Source organism: Protopterus annectens, chromosome 2.part0 (assembly GCF_019279795.1).
Source record: "Protopterus annectens isolate FY-2018-M chromosome 2.part0, PAN1.0, whole genome shotgun sequence".
NCBI classification, from domain to species: Eukaryota; Metazoa; Chordata; order Ceratodontiformes; family Protopteridae; genus Protopterus; species Protopterus annectens.
Window position 1 is genome coordinate 1342281020 of NC_056728.1, and position 13149 is coordinate 1342294168.

The window sequence follows — 13149 nt, forward strand, 5'->3', positions numbered from 1 at the left end:
TCTGGTAGTGATGCTATAGCTATGAAAACAGTCCTCAATCAAGTTGATGGATGGCTGGGCATATCATTACACGAGGAGGTGGCACCCCTGTTCAACCACCAAGTGATGTACAGCATACAAGTATACCGGGGTGAGTAGGGATACACAGAAAAACTTCAGCTGGACAATTATTGCAACTGTGCATGCCCTGTCCACTGCTTGAACTTGGATGTTACTAGGCCCTTGGGCTGATAAACCATCTCATTTGGAGTGACACAGTCATTGCAGAGCTTCTGACATCATGGGCATCATTAAGTATGTCAAAGGTATGGGAGATACTGCAGATCTAAAGTCAGCAGTAGATGCCCAAAAAGTATCTATAGAGCAAAGATTTTTCATATTGCCATTCTTTGTAATCATGGCGTCTGTTCTAAGATGCAGATTTGTTAGATGGTATGAAGACCAGCGTGATCAGTAAAACTCAAGAGATCTACATTGGTATTTATTTGTCTGAGCATAGTAAAGGTTATCAGTGCCATTATCACAAGAAGATGACATGGAATCAACTATCTTTAAACTTCCAAATAATTGCTTTCTGTTTGGCCATTTCTGCTTCCTGTACATAAATGGGTATATTTCCAAAAAGTTGGCTATAGTCCCAGAACATTTTCAAGGCATGGTACTGGAATAATTACCTATAATAAAACTGTCTGCTCTCAGTTCCAAAGGAAAAGAGCATCTTGAATTTTAATTACAAAATGAAATGATAATTTTTATACTACAGTATTCACTTCTGTACATAAATGCATCTTCTTTTTATACCCAATGTTACAGAAACACAAGGCATTTGTCATTGGTAAGATATATATTTATTTTTTTTTTAAACTGAATGTTTTACAGACGTAGTTATCAATATTTTATTACCATGCCAGCCTAGATATGACACCGTCTACAAATGTCAATATCCATACATCACTCTTCCTGGTATCATCAAATTATCAGGACAAACAAGAGAATATTCAGCTTTACACAGCCGACTGTATGAGCTAACATGCTGCATATTCTCAAATATGTACATGTTTTCCTGAAAGCTATACATTTAAAATGACAGTAAAAATCATAGTCTGAGGAACAGCTATTATTTTAGATATGATTTCAGAAGACACCCTAATGATAAGATTCTGAGATATAGTTAGTTGTCCACCTGAAAATTATGAATATGAAAAAAAAAACCAGCAACCAATGTGTATGTGGTAATATTAGCGATACCTAGTCATTACAGGACCAAATTTCTAACTCTCTTGAAATGTTCTAACAAATTTCACAGGAAACTATGCCAGAACTCTCACTCCAGAATGTACTTTCTCTTGGTGACTTCAACTACAAAGACACATACACAATTGTATCTTCATGTAATGTGGGTCACTGCTGAAGTCTAAATTTGGTAAGAGTAAGCATAAATCCACCAATATAAAACTTCATTAAGAAAAATAAGCTTGTTTTTTTTTATTTCTGAAGCAATATCATCATAAAAAAGATAATGTTGTGTAGTCTAATCTCACCTCCATTTTTACATATGAGTTCAGAGCCGATCCTCGGCTCCAACTCAGCCGATTTACAAGCTCGAAAACTTCTGGTTAGCTCGTGGCTAAGCAGGTATATCATAGTGCACCGGTACAAACACCCGCATCTCGTTTGCCACGCTTCTCTTGGCTCTGGCTAAGTGTCAAATTCTTTCTATTTACATAGTATTAGAGTTAATATTGTGTTGCTATTATCCTAGGCAGTTGTGTTGTTTGCCCTTTTGGTACAATCTTAGTTTAAACTTGTTAGTCTGGTATCCTGTGTGCCAGTGTAGAGTTCCTTGTAGGCACCGTTGCGCCTTGTTTTTTTTTTCCTATATCAGGTAGAGCATTAGTTTTTGGCAGTTTTCCAATGGTAGTTAACAGGGGCTCCTGTTGTTATTTCTGACCATTATTAGCTCTCCATTTGACAGTCAGCTTAGTTTCTTCAGTGATTGTATTTTTGGTGGGGATCTGCTTCTTAATTACTTAGGGTTGGAGTTTCCTTCCCTAGTACACTAGTTATTATTAAATTTTTACTAAATAGTCTCATTACAGCTTGTGTGTGCATGAGTTTTCCCCTGTTCTGGTCTGTTTAAATTAGAAGATCTAGCTTTCTGTTCCACCGGGCTAGGCCCATTTAAGCTGGAGGACCTAGTCCTCATGGTACTTCCTTCTGTAGGGCTAGGCCTGTTTTAGAGGACGTAGTCATCTCCCCTTCTTCCTTTCCTGGGTGTTGTGTAAGTGGAATGTCTAAACAGAGTAAGGAGCACAAACCTTCGGGTTTTAAGACGTGCATGAAATGCTCCCAAAAGATGTCTTTAACGGCTGGCACTGTTTATGGGTCATCCACTTGCAGGAATCGTGCTTGTTCTGCCATGCTTTCTCTCCTAGGGTGTTACAGGAGAGAAAGAACAAGCTTTATACTCAAGGGTCTAAAACCATCCTTTGAGGAAGTTCTATTCAGTTCTTCAGCTTCCTCCAACTCTGGCACATCTAAATCTTCAACAAGGCCTTCTCCAGCACCGGCTGGTGTCTTGGAGCCACCTCCTAAACAGTCAAAATCTGCCTCCACAGCTTTCAGAGCTGAAGGAGAGCACCATTATGGTGTCAGAGTCGGTTCCAAGTGTTTCAGAGCCGACCTCTAAACCCATTGAATCAGCAGTTGAATCTGCTACTCGGAGCCGGTCTGTCGATTCCCTACCAGTTTCCCTGTTACTGAAATCTCCAGTGCCCTCTAGATCAAGATCCCCCATGTCTTCCAGGAGCCTTTCAGAAGATGATGTGTAGAGGGTAGTGTTGAGACTCTTGAAGTAGTCTGCTTTACCAAAATTATTGTTGGCTCCAACCCAGTTGGCTCCAGAGCCACTCAATCCAGCTTTGCCCTTGTCTGCTATTCCTCCTCCGAGCTATGTTGGCCCTTTGGAGTCTGAGTGCTTGGTGCCACCGGAGGAATTATCGGTTCCAGGTCCCTTTGTCACTGCTTTGGAGCCAGGTTCAGCTTCGACATGCTCAGTGCCATCCATCATGTCCAGGGGCCAAAGCTCTCCTGTCGGCGCCGACGGGGAGGGTTGGAATCTATCTTCAGTTCCGAACCTTCCTCTCAGTGCATTGGCCAGGGTGAGCTCGGAGCCGACGGCTCTGGCTCCGATGTCAAACTTTGTCTCTTCGGAGATGGCGAGATCGGCGTTTGAGATGAAGTGTGTGCGGTCTCATTCTCCAGCTCCTACCAGTGGTACTAGCACTCTCCCTTTGAGAGCATCCACTTCGGTCTCAGGCCCTACTCTCTCCGGAGATAGCAGAGATCCTTTGCCTCAGGAGCGATCGGTTGTTGGCCCCCACTCTTCCGAGGCCTCCCCAGAATGTTTTTTTGAGGAGCCTTCACGGAAGAGGTTATGTAAGATGAAGCATGTTGACTCCCAGGATGAGTCTTCGACATCGGATACTGACCTTGAGGAGCCGGAAGGGTGCCCCAAGTCATCCTCTGATGTCTCCTTTGTGGACATCCTGGAGATCCTTAAGCAGAGGTGCAACTGGCCCTCTGTCAACCCTTCTGATGAGGAGTCAGTGTACCTGAAGGCTTTTGGGTCTCAACCTTCTGCCTCTTGGGTGTCTCCACCTTTTGACGAACTGATGGATCTAGTTAGTCAAAAGGTGTGGGATTCTCCTGATGTTATGGAGCCAGTCTCCAGGAAACCTAATAAGTTTCTGTCTGCCCCTCCTGGTAAAGAGTTTTTGTCTAAGGGCGTTCCCGTAGATGCCATGGTGGTGGTGGCGGCCACAAAGAAGGAGCTGGTGGAGACTTCTTCCACTGTTCATCCGCCAAACAAGGATTCTCGACAGAGGGACAAATTTGGGAAGTGTATCTTTAGTTCAGCAGCATTTACCTTTCGATCGTTGAAATGTCTCACTCACTTCACGAGATTGCAGAGGGATCTTCTCAAGGAGATTCTATACAAGGTGTGTGTACTGAGGGAGTCCCTGACAAGATTTCTGCTCAGTTGTCCACCTTAAATTCTATAGTTAACTCCTCCATGCTGCTTATCTCCTATGCCGCTGATGGAGCGAGTACAGCTGTGGGCTCAGGAGTTGCCCTCAGGTGTCACTCCTGGATGCGCTTGTGTAATTTTGCGGAACTGTTCAAGTCTACTTTCACCAACGCCCCATTTGATGGTTCCTCATTGTTGGTTCTAAGGTGAAGGATACACTCGGTGGGAGCAAGGAAAGACGCTTTCTGCCGTGTGAGTACTTTTTACTGTTCCCTCTCAGACATACCCCAAAGGTCAAAGGGGCAGTAAAATGTGGTTCAAAAAGTCTCTGAGGGTCTTTCCAGACACACAGGGTGAACTCTCCTTCAGAGGCAGAGGAGAAGGAAATGGGAGATGTCACCCTAGAGGCAGGAGCGGTCCGCAATACCAGCAAGGCCATGATTCCTTTCAGGGATGGCCTTATCAGCGCTCTCGATGTGGGGCCCAACTGCGTTTCTCTGGGGCCGGTCACATTTCTTTGTATCCAGAAGCCTGGCTAAATATCACTCAAGACAAGTGGGTACAAAGAGTTGTTACCAGAGGCCATATCATTACCTTTTCCCTTCCACCGTTTGTTCCCAAAAAGATCCCAGATGTACCACCCAATCATAGGGATCAGGCAACTGTGGAGATCAACAAGTTGCTCTTAAAAAGAGTCATCCAGTCTGTCCCAGCAGACCCAGATAGGAGCTGGAACTTACTCCAGGTTCTTTTTAGTACCAAAACAAACCGGAGATTGGAGGCCAATATTGGACTTCAGTAGATTAAACGAATCCGTGAAGGACACGTTTCGGATGGTAACACTGCAGTTGATACTCCCGTTGTTAGGGAAAGACTATTGGATGTGCTCTCTAGATCTCCAAGATGCCTACTACCATATAAAAATGGACAAAGCGTCCAGGAGACATCTACCCTTCCAGCTGGGAGCCAGTCACTATCAGTTTTGTGCTGTGCCCTTTGGTCTCACCACAGCCCCCAGGGTGTTCACCAAATGCATGGCAGTAGTGACAGCTCACCTGAGATGTTGGGGATTCCAGGTGTTTCTGTATTTGGACGACTGGCTCCTGACCGCCCCTACCAAGCATGTACTCCTCCAAAACAGGGATGCCACTATTCAACTTTGTGCTCAGTTAGGGATCTCCATAAATTGGGAAAAATCTGCATTATTGCCCTCTCAATCTGTGATTATTATAGGCGCAGAGGTAGACACAGTGATCACGACAGTTCGTCTCCCCGCTGAAAGGGCACAAAACTTGATCTCTCAAATTCAGCATTTTCTCCCGTTGTGGAAGGGAAAGCAAAGTGGGTTCTTCAGCTCCTTGGAACTATGGCTTCCACCATTGTATTAGCACCATTAGCCAGGTTGCACATGAGAATTCTCCAGTGGCTTCTGTCTTCCCAGTGGTACTTCCAATATCTCCCTCTGAGTCATCCTATCCTACTGACGAAATCATGCAAGAAGGACCTTCTTTGGTTGATAGCTCCCAACCAGTTGATCACGGGTGCCCCCTTTGTTCCTGCCCAATCCATTGCCACTGTGACCACGGATACCTCCCAGATCAGGGGGAGCATTATCTCGGCAGGACTGTCCAAGGCACATGGCAAGAACACGAGGCTCACCTACATATCAATGTTCTGGAGATAAGGGTGGTGTTCCTGGAGTTGCAAGCACTTCAAGACCTTCTTCCTCTAGGGACTATTGCAATACAATTAGACAGCATGTCGGTAGTTTGGTATGTCAACAAACAGGGCGGTACCAGATCTTACCCACTCTGTTGAGAGGCCATGCAAGTTTGGGAATGGGCGATTTCTTCCCAGCGCTTCCCGGTTGCAATGCACATTCCAGGGACAACCAACGTGATAGCCAACGAGCTCAGCCACGTGATTCTACTGCCTCACAAGTGGTCTCTGAAACTGGAAACAGCAGAACAGATTTTCCGAAAATGGGGACAGCCTTGCTGTGACCTTTTTGCCAGTCCAGTCAATGCCAAATGCAGCAGCTATTTTTTCCTCACTCCCCCTCCAGGGAAGACACCCAGAGATGCTCTGGCTCACGATTGGCCCATGGGACTTCTGTATGCCTTTCCTCCATTTCTAAAGTGATTCAGAAAGCCAGTCGGCTGGGAAGCAAGTTGATCCTCATTGCTCCTTACTGGCCTCATCAGGTTTGGTTCCCCTTCCTCGAGCCTCTTCTCCTGGACGATCCTTGGATCCTGGACCCAGCTCCAGATCTGTTGACTCGCATGTCAGGTTCATTACATCCCTCAATCCACACCCTCAAATCGACAGTGTGGCTGCTCCAGTTCCACCCCTAGTCAGACTTCATGATGTATCATCCTCAGTATCACATATTCTTATGTCTTCCCATAAACCTTTGACTAGGAGGTTGTATGGTAGTAAATGGAAAAGATTTTCTATTTGGGCACAGAAAATGAATGTAGATCCCTACACTGCTTCTATCCCTGTGATTTTGGAATTTCTCTCCAAGCTTTTCCATGAAGGATCTGCTGCTGCCACTATCAGAGTCCAATTGGTGGCAATTTCTCCTTTTCACTTAGGGTTTCCGGATACCAATTTAATGTCTCATAAGCTATGCAAGACCTTTTTGAAAGGAGCCACTCTATTGAGACCACCACTGCATGAACCTGTGGCTTCTTGGGATTTAAACTTTGTTGTCCAAACCGTCTTCTCCCCCATTTGAACCTTCCCACTCATCTTCATTGAAATTTTTGTCTTGGAAGACTTTGTTTTTGGAAGCTATTATGTCAGCTATCAGAGCTACAAGCCTTGTCTGTTAAGCCACCTTATGCGATCTTTCACAAAGACAGGGTGTCACTGCTAACTAATCCCCTCCTTTGTCCCCAAAGTTTGTTCCCCTGCTACCTTAAATCAATCCACAGAACTCACAGTTTTCTTCCCTAATCACTGTAATGCAGCTGAATACCATTTTCATCAGCTGGACGTTCATAGACAACTATGTTTTTATTTACAGCAGACCAAGGAATTTAGGAAATCAGATCAACTATTCATTCCTTTTTCTGACTCCAGATTGGGCTTACCAGTTTCTAAAGTGACACTATCTAACTGGATTTCCAGTTGCATACCCTTTATCTACAGTTCGGAGGGCAGACCTTTACTCTACAGGATCAAGGCTCATTCTACTAGGTCGCTGTCTACCTGTACAGCCTTTCAAGCCAGGGTCCCACTTGAAAATTATGCAGCAGCTATGTGGGCTACCCCTCACACTTTTATTACACATTACAAATTGGATTGGTCTTCCAGGGGTAGAGCATCCTTTGGCTCTACAGTGCTTAGGAGTATTTTCTAGTGAGCCACCCAAGAATAAGGCGCTAGGGACACTGTCCCATATGTAAAAATAAAGGTGAGATTCGAATAAAGAAGTTATGTACTCACCATAACGTTCCATGTTGGTAGTCTATCTCACTCTTCATTTTTACCAACCCGCCCCCATCCTGGAAGATCTGGAGATAATAATTTGATTATCTTTGGTTGGAGACCCTTTAGTATTGGTTTGTCTTATGGTTATTTCTTCTAATGAGCAGCAAATGAGATCTGGGGTTTGTACAGGTGCACTATGGGATACCTGCTTAGCCACAAGCCAACCAGAAGTCTTCAAGCTTGTAAATCGGCTGAGGATCGGCTCCAAACCCATATGTAAAAATGAAGGATGACATGGATGGAACGTTATGGTGAGTACATAACTTCTTTTATTCTGATGTACTGCATTCCTCTGAGCAAAAGTCATACCACCAACCATAATGGAAACTGTTTATAATGCAGCAACTGGACGTTAACTAAGCATGCCAAATAATCCATATGTCAATCCCTTTGATTTATTAACAAAATTTTCAGGGAATTATAACATGATGTTTTGGCAAAAAAATACAACCTTCTACACTTAGATTTAGTTAGGTGATTGCCACCCATTTGTTCCCCACTCTGTGAGCTCGGAGGAGATACCAGACATTCTTTGAAAATCCATACAGTTGACAGGTACGTTAATTCAGTAGAACTCTCTCTCTCTCTCTCTGATACACATACATATATATATATATATATATATATATATATACACACACAAACATTTTGCTTTCATGCATGTACTCACTCACTCCACACTTACCTATTAATACAGTCGGGTGCTGTCCCTTTCAAAGGGTGCCAACATTGCGGTTACAGGTCACTATCACGAAAAACAAATGAGAAGTGTTTTGGCACATGTGTACACTGAAGTTGCAGTTAAAGGTTGTGGGCCGCATGGAAGAGCTCTGAGGGCTGCATGCGGCCCATGGGCCGCAGGTTGGACACATCTGAAGTAGAGCCTCCGCTCACCAGCACTCATGGCTAGTGTCTGTGGTGTGTTCCTACCATTCCACCCACAGCTTGAGTGAGTCAGAGATGGACAGGATGATGTGGAAAGTTCATCCAGATGGGAGTCTCACCGGCCCCCTCTCCCTCTGGAGCGGGGAGGTCTCAACCCTTCTTTTTACCCCCATAGCTCCTTCTTCAATCTGACCCTCTGTTTTGGAGTCTGTGGATCCGAGAGTTCTCGGGGTCGGGGGGTCAGTGCCAACAGTAACTTGTACCTTGATGCCTGCAGTAGCCTTGAGCGTGTTGGATCTTCTACCTTGTACCTCGATGCCGGCCATAGCCTTGAGCATGTCAGATCTGACTGGGTCCGATCCAAGCTCTTGGAGCCGTAGCCTTGGCATCAGATCAGAGGGGGTGCTGTCAGCTCAGAGTTTGTCAGAGTGCAGTCTCCCCTGGGTATCTTGGCTCCAGCTCCCCCGTCAGACCCGAGGGGAGCAGCTCCATCACTCATTTGCTAGGATGTCCTCCCTCCTTCAGCATTTGATGCGGTGGAGAGGGTCTTCTCGAGTGGGTCGAGACCTCTGACCATTTCCTCTTTGGAATCTGTCCTGACTCCCTCGGTTTTGGGTATGACACCGACTTTCCTGTCATCTCAGGGACGCCTGTGATTTGCCCCAGGGAGCAGCAACAGGTGAGTGTCCCACTGAGGTTCCTCCCAAGCAAACGTGTAAAAGCAGGCACTTGGACTCCTCTCCTGAGTCCCTCACTGACCACTGTGACTTGTAAGGGGAAGGTTCCCCCAGGTCACCCTCGAAGATGCCTCCTTTGGAGACATCATGGAACTTCTATGCCAAAGAGGGAGGGTGGTCCACCCACAAAACAACCCAGGATGAGTCAGTTTTCCTGGAGGCATTCAGTACGGGCACATCTACCTCCTGGGTGTCCCCCCTGCAGATCCACTCATGGACCTAATCACCTCCAGAGCATAGAAGAAGCCGGACATCTTGGTGGAGCCAATCCCCAAAAGCCCAGATAAAATTCTAAGCCCCCCTTTGGACAGATCCTGTTGGAGCAAGAGGTCCCCAGTAGACGCTATGGTGGTGGCAGCTGCCACCAAGAAATAGCTTGCACAGGACAGCCCTACAGTCCATCCTCCTGACCGGGAGTCATGGACGATGGATCATTTGGGGAAGTGAGTTTATGCTTCAGCCTTCACCATAAGGGCACTGAACTTCATGGCGCATGTTATCCGACTGCATCGTGACTTAGTCAAGGAAGTCGCGTGCCCCCCCCAGACCATGTCTGCAGAGGGCAAGAAAATGTTCTCTACAGGCATTCCCACTCAAAGCGGTTGGCAATATGTCCATATGCCTCCTCTCCCATGCCACGGAAGGAGCTGCGGGGGCAGCTAGGTCTGGCATTGCTATGAGGTGACATGCCTGGCTCCAGCTATGTCAGTTCTCGGAACCCTTCAAAGTGTCCTTTGCGAATGCTTCCTATGATGGCTCTTCCTTGCTTGAGAAGTCCATACGTGAGAGTCAGTGAGGAGGACAGGAAGACACTGTCTGCCGTTAGGATCCGCTTCTCCATCCCTCAGAGATCCTTCTCCAGGAATTAATGAGGGGCAAAGAAGATGTGGTTCTGGAAATCTCAGCTCTGCCTGGACACTCAGGACTCTTATTCCCCCAGAGGCAGAGGGGGGTCCAAAGAACTTTGGAACCTTTCTCGAACAGACCCACGCAGCAACCCTGAGGGGGGTGCCCGACTGCTCATCTCTGGAGGCAGTCAGGGGCCATCTTTCATTACACCCAATGGAGTGGGTGTCCGTGACAACAGACTGTTGGGTGCTAAAAATCATATCCAGAGGCTATTCCATTCAATTCATTGCACCACCTCCCCAACCAAAACTCCTCCTGGATGTTCCACCCGCACAGAGGAAGGAAGCAGCATTAGTGATCAGAAAGCTGCTAAGAAAATGAGTCATCCAACCCATCCCCCCAGATCAGTCTGGACTGGGCATCTATTCCAGGTTCTTTTTGGTGTCAAAGAAAATGGGGGAACCAAAGACCCATTCTGGATCTAGCCATTTTGAACCTGTCAGTAGCCACGGAAAAATTCTGGATGGTCGCACTTCAGACCATTCTGCCCTATCTGTAGGCAGAGGATTGGATGTGCTCGATCGACCTCCAGGACGCGTACAATCATATCAAGATGAACAGTGCCCCCACAGGTTTCTTCACTTCTGGCTGGGGGTCAATTATTATCAGTTCAGGGCTCTACCCTTTGGTCTCACCACAGCCCCCAGGGTGTTCACCAAAGTCATGGCAGTGGTAGCACCCCACCTGAGGCTTCAAGGAGTCCAGGTCTATCCCTATCTGGACGACTGGCTACTTGCTATTACCCCAGCCATCTACTGTGTCAAGCCAGGGATTACTTCCTCCTCCTTGCAAACAGACTAGGTATTACTATCAGCCTCAGCAAATCTTCCCTGGTCCCAGTCCAGAGGTTAGATTTCATTGGAGCTTGGCTAGATGCTATTCAAATGAGAGTCTATCTCACCCCAGAGAGGGTAAACAATCTGAAACTTCACGTCTCTTATGTTCTTCAATCCTCCAACGCATCAGCAGCCACAGTTCTTTGGGCTCTCAGCTTTATGGCAGCCACCATCAATCTCTTGCCCTTCACCCGTCTGCACGAGAGTTCTCCAGTGGACGTTGGTTTAGTGGTCCCTCCTGGTCTTACCCTTGTCCCATCTGATACACATATCACAGGCCTGCAGAGTCACTCATCCGGTGGATTTGCTCCCTGGATATGGTACAAGGACGACCCTTTCTCCATCATTTCCTATGACCACAGTGACCATGGATGCCTCCCAGTTGGGGAGGGGGGGACACTGCTTGGGAAGGACAGTCTAAGGCACTTGGTCTCCATCCGAGACCAATTTGCATATCAATGTCCTGGAGATGAGGGTGGTTCTTCTAGCATTGCAGGCCCTTTATCCCCATCTTCTTCTGGGGACCATTGCCATCCAGTCAAACATGTCTGTAGTCTGGTATATCAACAAGCAGGGCAGAACCAGATCTTACCCCCTTTGTCGAGAAGCCATGAGAGTGTGGGAATGGGCGGTCTCCACAGCCCAATTTCTGGTGGCAACGCACATTCTGGGACAGTCCAACATTTTAGCAGACAGACTTAGCAGGACTATTCTAATGCCTTATGAGTGGTCTCTGAATCCTTTAGTAGGACAGCAGATCTTCCTAAAGTGGGGCTGGCCTTGCTGCGATCTCTTCGCATCTCCTTCAACACAAAGTACAGCAAGTTCTTTGCTCTAAACCCTCCTCAGGGGGAAATTCCCAGAGACTCACTGGTTCATGCTTGGCCTCCTGGTCTTCTTTATGCTTATCCTCCATTACTTCTAATTCCGAAGTTTCTTTAGAAAGCCCACAGGCTGGGGAGCGCAGTAATCCTCATTGCCTCATTCTGGCCTCACCAAGTCTGGTTCCCCTCTCTGTGGTCTCACCTAGTAGTTCCACCATGGATCCAGTTCCCGATCTCATTTCTCATCCTTCGAGGATTCCTCACCCAGATCTGGACAGTCTGTATCTTACAGCTTTGGCTGCTCCAGTTCCACTAATTATTAGGGCTTCTCCCATTAAAAACATTGTGGCAGTGGCTCAAGTCTTCTATCAGAAAGGTATACCGTAGGAAATGGAAACGCTTCTCTATGTGGGCGTCTCAACCAAATATAGATCCCTTTAATGCTCCAATCCTGACTATTCTGGAGATTCTATCTGGTATATTTCATCAAGGGGCTAGTTCTCTTCCATGTGGGGGATAACATGCCTTCCTTAGCCTCGTCTAGGCTTTGCAAGACCTTCCTGAAAAGAACCTTCATGCTAAGACCTCCAGTGAAAGATCCAACACCTCCTTGGGACCTTATCTTTGTCTTACAAGCCTTAGTCTCACCACCTTTTGAACTGGTGACGACTGTAGATTTGCAATTTCTGTCTTGGAAAACTGTCTGTTTGGTAGCCATTACCTCAGCTGGGAGGCTCCATATATGTTTTTTTTTTGTGCACGGACCCTTCTTTTCTTCCAAAAGTGGCTTTTGAAAATATTAACCAAACTATAAATCTTCCAGTTTTCTTCCCAAGTTTCAAAAACAAGGGCGAATACAAGTTATACGCATTAGATATACACAGACAACTGAGATTCTATTTACACCAAACAAAGCCCTTCCATAAATCAGATCAATTGTTTGTGTCTTATTCCAAACCATTTTTAGGTAAGAGAGTCTCGAAAGCCACCATTGGTAGATGGATTTCCCAATGTATTAACTGGGCATATTATGACAAAGGCATCTCTCCTCTGGGTGTCATCAAAGCCCATTCCACTAGATCCAAGGCAACTTCAGCGGCTTTCTGGTCTAGAGTGTTGCTGGATGATATTTGTTCTGCATCTACTTGGTCCTCATCTCATACCCATTACAAACTGGATATAGTGTCCCAGAGTAGGGCATCATTTGACTCCGGGGTGCTCCAAAACATCCTTCCATGAGGGCCACCTAGATGTTGGTAGCTGGGGACTCTGTCCCAGATGTTGAAGATCAAATGAAGTAAACTACTTCAGATAAAGAAGTTATGTACTCACCATTACATTTCATTTGAGTAGTTATACTTAATTTGTTTTCAACCATCCCTCCCTCCTTCCCCCTGACCTTATCACTTTGGTTCTATTTGGGCATATAG